The sequence below is a fragment of the Amblyomma maculatum genome, chromosome 11, assembly GCF_055883805.1.
Source record: "Amblyomma maculatum isolate TAMU_Amacu chromosome 11, ASM5588380v1, whole genome shotgun sequence".
NCBI classification, from domain to species: Eukaryota; Metazoa; Arthropoda; class Arachnida; order Ixodida; family Ixodidae; genus Amblyomma; species Amblyomma maculatum.
The window spans coordinates 38,772,400-38,781,768 of record NC_139354.1 but is presented as its reverse complement, the minus strand read 5'-3'; the positions used below and the strand labels follow the sequence as shown (position 1 = coordinate 38,781,768).

The 9,369-nt window shown below is 44.3% G+C and overlaps 1 long non-coding RNA gene across 1 annotated transcript; it reads right to left on the bottom strand.

The window, feature by feature from the left end:
• Positions 1-3,376: 3,376 nt before the first annotated feature.
• Positions 3,377-9,368, bottom strand: LOC146173552 (uncharacterized). The gene is made up of 3 exons (XR_014702287.1): positions 8,668-9,368; positions 8,506-8,570; positions 3,377-3,781 (listed from the first exon to the last, which is right to left on the bottom strand). It is a non-coding gene; the product is annotated as an uncharacterized LOC146173552 (long non-coding RNA).
• Position 9,369: the final 1 nt, after the last annotated feature.

The following is a 9,369-nucleotide window of genomic DNA, read 5'->3' as shown; positions in this document are numbered from 1 at the left end:
GAAAGACGCCATAGTGAAGGTCCCCAACAATTCCGACCACCTGGAGTTCTTTCTTTAAGGTGCACTGACATTGCACAAACACGGGTGCCTTGCTTTTTGCCTTCCATCAAAAAGCTACTGCCGCAGCTTTTTATTTTCTTGCTTTCTGCTACCCAAGCACCACCAGTGACCTTCGGCTCATCCAGCTACAATGCCAATAAGGAGGAGGACTGGGAGAGGCTGAGCTCAATGGGTGGCCGAAGCATAGGTGCGAGGCGTCTGGCCTTTCTTAGGAAACCAAGCCCGTGCATGTATGGATGTTCTGTGTTTTCTGTATTCATGGTTATGCATGGTGTACCATGGCTGGATTCGAGTGGCGACGGTGCGCTCTTTACGACCTATGCATGGAGGGTGCTTCCTGTCTGCTACAGCTGCGAAATCGTGGCACTGTGTGGCATTGACGCGTCTACTCAGTGATGCCGTCATTTGGTGTGCAACAAGCTGGAAAAAAAAAAAGTGGAGGCTGGCCAAGCCTGCGGCTGCAAGCCTGCACTTTCACCCGGTTGTGATTCTTGCCAACGAGATGTCATGAACTTGAGCGTTCAGAGCGACCTGCAGTGATTTTTGCCGCTGTACTGAGAGTTATAGATGATAGGTGTGCCGGCCGTGAGCCATCCTTACAGGCTCTGGCTGTGTATCAGCATCTTGCCGAAGAGCCAAAACCAGGGAAAAACTCGCATAAAATATAGCTAAATTATTGGAACAGAGTTCTCCATCACTCGGAAATTGATGAAAAGAAACACCGCAAGTTTTTCAAACTTGCAGGCGTGGGCACGTCGTTCAGAGGAAATAAAGTTCAAATGCGTGGCAGAAAGCATACGTATGGGTCCGGACCGAAGGAAATACCAAAAGCACACTGCGGCCGAGAAGCTCAACTATTGTCATGAAGTTAGCTTCGTTACAAACTAGCCGCAGAGCTTAGCAACATAGGTGGCAGGCCAAGACAAGGGTCGGAAGGCTTTCCTACTATCCTTATATGAGGATGGTGATGAATGCCTCCTGTTATTTCGAGGTGATGTTGCGCACGCCTCAGAACAGGAAAAGCAGTTACAGTGAATGCGCTGTTCAAAGTGCACAAAAAGTGCAATAAGAGCAGGTTACCTTTTTTTTTTTAATTTGCACTAACAACTTAAAACAGGTCAACGACCAGCCTGACTTGCAGACACGTGAAGGCGCCCGAACTTTTGGTACATGTGCAGAAGCAGACAGAAATGTGCCCAAAAGCGAAAAGATGCCGTCACACTGGCATATCATTTGAAACAATGCATGTAGGCAAAACAGGTACTCCTCCTTGCTCGGCCACTAATTTTAACAGGCCTGGCAGAACAGGCCCGAGAGGCCAAAAATGTTCATGTGATAAATTCTGTGCTTCTGTAGCCATGTCAATGCATTTTTGACAGTTCCCCTCATATCATGAAGGAAACAAAGTTACAGTAGGAAGAAAAAAATCAGCTTTTGTGCAGCATAATGGGACTGACCTTACAATAGTATGCTGCTACTTGCCTTACTGCAGACTGATAACCCAAATCACTGTTGTATTCAGATGGTAATTAGCACATGTTGCGCACTGTAAGAAATAAGACAAAGTAAGTATTACTACGATCAAAATGTGCTAAATAATACTGTTGCCTGAGCCTACACTGCACCGCTTTTGCGCACACAAAATTGAGACTACATAATTTCTCTAATTATTTCGCTCACTCCATAAACTGAACACTTGAACGCTTGAAGGCGCGAACGCAGGTGCACACCGGGCGCCGCCACAGAAGCGAGTGGCCAGGGTTGGGTAAATCCTGCACTAACTTCATGGGGAAGAGAGCACTGCTTGCCTAGAAGAGCTGCCATTATATCTGCGGCGAATGCGCAGGCTGTATGAAAGTGCGCGCCGCTGCCACTTGAGTCCAGCCGTTGGTGTATGAATAGCACAGTGCACAGAACACGCTGAAGCATGCATAGACAAGGGCAAGAAACCAAAAGCCTTCTTTCTTGTGTGAGTGTATGCATGAGTGAAAACGAAATGCAAGAAAAAAAAGTGCGTGACATCAGCAGACCAAGTGACACCCCTTGCCCATCAGTCAGAGAGAAACCAATGGATGCAGTATCTGTTGGTACCTCATCGACAAAGTTCGATGGCCAGCGCAAGGATGAGGAGGTTTGGCTGTTTTAAAAGGACCACGAGAGCTTTGGTTTGCATTTTGTTGCTTTCCAGTGTGTGCATCGCTGCAGTATTTCGCAGAGACCATGTCCAACGCCTTATCGGGCTTGGTTAAAATGTCAGCCTGGTCAGTAGCCCTTGAATATGTTAGCTCTCTTAAATGAACAATCTGAAATAAGCAAGGACATAAGTTGTGCTGGCCATATTGTGGACTGCTTTCAAGACAATGTGTGTAATGCCAAATAATCTGAGAAGTTGAATAAACCGTTTGGGGTGCCCTGTTTTGTTTTCTAAATATGCATTGTAATACCATTTAACACAGCTCGGCCACCCAACTTGTGCACACCAGCTAACACAAAGCTTTAGCTGCTCTACACTAATCCCTCTGTCACACAAACACTTCCGATCCTCATTGAACTCAATCTGCATTCAGGCTTTCAAGAAGGATAGAAGCATCCGATGCTACACGGGCGTTTTCAGTCAGCATTGAGAAATTTCCTACGTGGTCCGTCGTCTGCTGTCAGTCGCAATGAGTCTCAAAAGGAAATTTAAGATTGGGGTAATGATTGCACGATTTCAGTGTACACAGCAGCATTCCGCTTTTGGCGCCTCAGGTCATCTAACCTATCTTCCCAGCGGTCAAGTGCTACAGTGCAGTTTCTCTTCCACTCTACAGTTTCCACGCTGACGCAGTCGAAGAGAACGCCACCTTAGCTTCCACTGGCAGTAGACTACGGTGTCAATATTATAAAATTAGCCGTTCTACGAATGTTCTATCATGCCTTTTAATACATTTATGTGTTATTATGTGCAGTTCTATTGCATTTATTCGTTTTCAAGTTTTAGAGCTCGTTGATGACAAGGGTGTCAATGACCGCTTTTGAGTGTGCTTGAAATCTCGAGAGCGATTGAGGAAGCAACCTTGAGTCAAGCAGGCTCGAGCTCAACTGCACTTGACAGTTGCCGTGTGACAACCTCGATCTACAATGAGTTGAATGTAGATCCAGTTCAATGAGGATCGAAACTGTTCGTATGAGAGCGGTTTAACTCGCATCTCGCAGGAACAAGCAATCTATATACACCTTTCCAATAAGTTACTCGGTGCCACCATATTGTTCGCTCCTCCTCTCTGGACTGCTGCAAACCGGCTCTGCTTCCACTGTGCTAGCACCAAATGCACAAAGCAGTCCAGCAGCTAATATGGTGACACCCCGTGACCACTTATTGGAAAGGTGCACACTGCTATGACTATGCTACAGTATGCTAAGGAAGTGAACACACAAAAAAGCCAGGCAATCATGTTACTCTGGTAACGAATGTTTAATTGTGGCTGGCCTTGCATATGGCGGGCAGTAATGCATGTACCCCTGTCTTCGGACAGGACAGCAGGGTTGTAAGCATCTCCAGCAAACACTGTGCGGATGTTCGTTTTGTTATAAAAATTTAGGAGACACTTGAGATCTGTCTTTAAGAGTATAGCATGGTAGCGTCAACTGCTCCCGTCTGCAGCTTCCCTTGTGGATCCTTGATCGCATACATGCACCTTGCTATTTTATAAATGAAGTGTTTAAAGAACTTTGCTGCAACCTACAAAAAAAAAAAAAAAAAAATGTTGGAAGTGCTTAAGAGCTCTAAGATCGCTAAGGCGAACACAACCCAGCACCAGAATTAGAATATGTGACTAATAGGTACGGTGCAGGGAATGCAGCCTTCTAGTTACACACGTCAAATGACAGATCGAATACCACACGCCCATCCTCCGAGGTCCTGTGTATAAGCGCATAAGTGGCCCGAGTATGCATGGGGTTGCCATTAGCCTCTTTGTCACCTCTCCGCGGCGATTTGCACAGCCAGGATGCCACCTTTCCTCCTCTCTGCAACGCGGCAACAGAGCACGCACCTGCCAGAGCTCTTCACACGCAAGTTCCAGTATGAAGGACGTTTTTCGATGACAATTTCTGATCACACCTTCTGTACATGACGCACATGAGCCAATTAAAATACAGCTATTTAAATGCCCTCTAAACACGTGAATATTGTGAATATAAGCATAATACATAAGATAAATTCTCAGCACTGGGTAAAATATTCACATAGTATTGTCAAACATGAATATAAAAACAAGAAATTGTAATAAAATCTTGAGGATATACAAAAGGCAGAAAAATGCTCATTTCTTAAACTACAGCTTGAAACTGAAGCCAAGTCTTTTTTTTTTTTGCCTCAGCTCCTTCAGCACCATGTAATTTGTTTATTAAATAAAATATTTACACAATCTTGCTATTAGACAATACTAAAATGCAGGTATTTTGATCCTCAATTAAATAAATGCCCATGTTTTTGTTTTGGCTTTATACATAACATACAAACCTTTTTCTCCGAAATTTGCAGAAAAAATCCAAAAAGTGAAAGAAAAGGGGGCATGAATATCAAAATAAGCCAGCAAGAAAAATAATTCAGAATACTAAAAATATGCTACACTGCCTCTTTTATTACTAGTAAAGATATGGTGCACCTATCGGCAGATTTCTTTTTTTCGTAGTGCTGTTCGGAAGCAGTGGTCATTCTTGATTTCCTGCAGCAGTTGTTGAGAGTCTCATGTACCTATTCTCCACATCACACTAACAAAATGCAGCGAAGCCCAACTGCCAAGGAAGTAATAATTTACGTTCTGAAGTTCATTTTGAAGGTATGCTGTTCTCTCAGAAATATAGCTAAGTTGCTGAAAACGCCCATTTTTAAGCTCGGCCTTCCTCTACTCATTTTACAGTTTATAGCATTGGCATTTCGAAACCTTTCAGGATTTATGACTGGATTATTCGGTGATATGTTTTCCACAAGGTGGGAGAGTTTGCCATCAAATTTGAAAATCTGCAATAGGAGCTCGGTGTTCAAACTCCACTCAATTTGCTTGAAGAAGTTCCACACTTGAAGTTCTGGAGAAGCCATATCAAGTAGTACCAAGCTTTCATTGCTGCTGAAACCCAGCGAATGGAAACAGAACAGTAGGAACACAAAATGAGCACGCGTAACTGACCAAGAGTGATTAGAGATTGAAACTAAGCTTTTCTTGGCCACTAGCTGAAGTTTGAGGCTGGCATTTGACTGATTCATCATCTGAGCTGAACTGAGAGCTAGTAAAATTGTCTTCAAGAGACTTCGCTACTGCTCTCATAAAAATAAAACTATAGTAGAAGCAGCAGAATCGTGTGAATGGCGCCAAAGACCTCTTTATTTCGAATAATTTTTTAAATGTCACACCGTGCCAGAAAGAACAAAAATAAAATAAAAAAATAAACAAGCTGCACACAAACAGAAACTATGGTTGTCACAATAGCCCCACTGCGGTAGTGCAGTGGTTAAGATGCTAGATTACTGTGCCGGAGTACCCATGTCCGAACCCAACCGCTGGCGGCTGCTTTCGATGTAAACGAAGTGGCACCCGTGTGCTATGTGATGTCAGCGCGCGTTAAGGATCCCTAGGTGGTCAAAATTACTCCACAGACCTCCACTACAGCACCCATTTCTGTCTTTCCACTTTGACTCCCTCCTCCCTTCCCTTACGACACATTTCAGGTGCCCACAGAAACAAGTGACAGATTCTGTGCCTTTCCATCCCTGTGAACTAGTTACTATAATTACTTTTGTCATACTATCTGCCTAAATGGGGCTACATGTTCCAAACAAGAAAATTTACGTCTGCCAGTGTGTGAGAACCATCATTCATATATGAACGATTGGCTTAAAGCGGTCCTGAAAGGTATAAGCCCTAATCCCTTAATTTGTGCCGGTATTATCTCACACATAATCGTCAGCATACAACTATAATCTACCACATTGTGCCTAAGACCACCCAACATGAGTATAAAGCTCTGTTTTAACCAAGCTGTATGAATGTGGAGTAGCACGTCTGATACTGGATCCAAGGGTCTCGGAGGGTTCTATTCCACCTCACCCTCTCACCTCAAAGGAGCTGCCTGAGCTCCAGATAGCGTCGTCCTCTCTTTTCTCGATTCTTTGTCTCTTTTGCGCTTTTCCACAATATGAGCTCCAGCCAGTTCGGCCATATCATGTGGCCTCATGACATCGCAGAACCAGACAACCAATCAGTGCATGGCCATGTCACCTGCCAAAGGCATGATTGTGATTTTTCTCAAGGGCGACGCCTTTTACGCTACCGCAATAAAGCAACCATTCTACAATAAGTCACTCCTTGTGGAGCACTTTTCACTACTGCTGCTGCATTGTATGATATGGGCAGTTCAAATTATGTCCCTTCTGTAAAGAGCAGTTTGTTTGCACAGCCTCCTATCCGATGTGGATGTAGGCTACAATCCAGCACACAACAGCGGCAGGGCAGACACATTAAAAAACATGGCAGCCCTTACGAAAGCCAGCTGCTCTTTCAGCTGATAGAAAGTCCAAGATTTTCCCAATTCTATTATCTTGTAGGCAATGGACAGTAACCCGATCAGTTTAAGTTTGCAAGTGCTTGACAGCCCCTTTCTTATAGATTATGGTACTGTTAGGATCCTTCCAAGATTTTAATACGCTTGAGGTCGTGAGGCACTACATACACAAAGCAAGCAGTTTTTCTAGTACAATCTCCCTACCACTCTTCAAAGATCTGCAGTTGCCTATCCATATCAGCCGATTTCCGGAACCCTTTACATTGCTTCTAAGGCTTTTTTACTTCCTCCATGACCAGCATGACGTACAACCTGCTCACATTACTGCCCGTCATCCTGACTGCTTCAGGGCAATGTCATCAGCAAATTGCAGATTACTGAGGTATTCTCCATCTACTCTTATCCCTGAAGGCATATCACCTAGCACATAGTACAATAGATGCTGTCAAGACAGTACAAGAAGTGGCCGATTCCATGCCAAGTTACCTAAGACAATGCCATGTTTTAGACACCATCACACACGGATAACATTTTCTCGGAGAACCACAGCTGTGTTACCACCACACCGGATCAAGTTTTCTTCTATATGACAAACTCTCCAATAAATGTCAGGCCTGTTCAGGTATTAATCTGTTACTTTAATTCGCAAGGCTAGAAGCTAGACTGACAAAAAATTGCAGTCACACATTTGTGCTTCCCACCTCCCCCCATTGCAAATCATGTGTTCCAAACCACCCAGAATGATTTTCAAATAATAGCATATCAGCAACGGTGACAATATTACACAACAAGATTAAATACATTGCAAGCAAGGTGTTTTAAACTTAACTGGGAGCACGCTCTAAACCTGTGGAAGCAGTGAGAGTATCCATTTGGTCACACCAGTCGCAGCTCACTGCACAACTGAGGTGGCGGTGTAATCGAACTGGCGGAGGGAACTCGTTCGTCGCCACCAAGAATTCGTTGCCTTTGCAGATGTAAATAAATGAGAGCAATACTGCAATTACATTTAGTTTGCATAAATTCAGCAAACTCACTCACAATAGAATTTGGTTCGAGTAAAACAAGTGAGAGTGCCTGCTGCAGAAGGAAAAAGGTAGCAACGAGACTGGCTGTCAATGCTAGCACAAATACAAATATTTAGCACACTTACAAAGCACTGAAATAGCAACAAAGAGACTAAGTTAAATCACTTGTGCAGTAAGTGCCCAATATGCTGCGGCTTGCATGGAACTGCAATGGAGAGTGCTTATAGCAGCAACTGCCAAGCTCTTTGACAGGATTACGAGGTACTCGCAATGGTGCCTCACTCTCCCACAAAACATGCCAGCTCAGATTAATTATTGCTCTCTTTTCAAATAAGCACTGCCAACTATTTATGTTGGAGCAGGCAAAAGATATATATATATATATATATATATATATATATATATATATATATATATATATATATATATATATATATATATATATATATTAGGGAACTCTGCAGTAGCAACATGCATCCAAAGTGTTAAATCTATATAAACAAGCTCAGTGAGTTCCACCAATGCAGTTGTTTCGGCAGTAAAAGGACAGATATTGTCACAGGCATGAACCTATGCTGGCTGAGGAGTAATGAAGTCACTTTCATTGCTGCATACACCGAAATAAGTGTGAGTACTTGACAGTGGAAGGTCTGAGCAAACAAGGACATGAATTCGGTCATGTATATAACCATACTTTTGTAGCCATTTCATGCTGTGCAGTAGGCTTGTTGCACTTCGAGGCTCAGTCCGCACAGGGCCTACTTACGTTTAAACTCTCTCAGCTGGCCAGCAACCCTCCTTTTAGCAGTCCGCAGATATTACTCATGTATTGCAGCACTACCACGTATGGTCTGCACAGATGAGTGCCACTTACCTTCCAACAGTTTTCCGAAAGAAGCCCGACATTTTCTATGGGCCGAGCCGCTCCATCGGTTGAAGCTGCGAGGAAGGCAATAAAACCCCGATTATAAACCAGCGCGTTCACGCTGGTTTATACTGCCCAAACAAATATAAGCGAACTCAGAAATAGTTTTACGTTATCTTTTAGTCGCCTCATATGTCCCAATACTCCAGTGCATCCGGAAGACAACAGCAACCGGCGACCGATCGGTGCACAGCAGCAGGAATGGAAGTTGTTCCAAGCGCAATGAAACGAGATCGTGGACGCCATTAAGCAGTCTCGTCGTCTCCTCACGCCTTCGCCCGGAGACTGTCGCGCGATAGCGCGATTACGCCACGTCAATATGCTTGCGCTGCCGTGCAAAAACTCGTTAAAGAAGCTGCAAGGAAGGCGATGGCAGAAAGACGACAAATACTTTACTTAGAGTTCGCGGGCATGTATGTACGACTCACCGCAGTCAGTAGGACTGCACCGAGGGCTGCGCCCTTGAATTTAAGGCTATAATCCACGAACTGAATCCGCATTTCACCGAGTTTGCATCTACCGGTATGATGGCCCGCAAACTGCAGCAGACCGACGCATGAAAGACAACCTAGGGTGCCTAGGGCTCGCAAAGCGCAAATGCTCGTTGTCTGAAAAGCGCGCCAGCCTTCCTTGTTTGGGCCATACTTTGGGCGGCTCAGTGAACATCTGGGTTTGAGGCTTACTTCTAGAAAAAAACAAGCACTAAAAGCTATTTGACGTCACATCCGTCCAGAAGAGTAACATATCCTCCTTTCCACTTTGGTCCTGGGCGCGCATGCGCAGTTCACGGAGCCGGCTCTCTGCAAGTTCAGG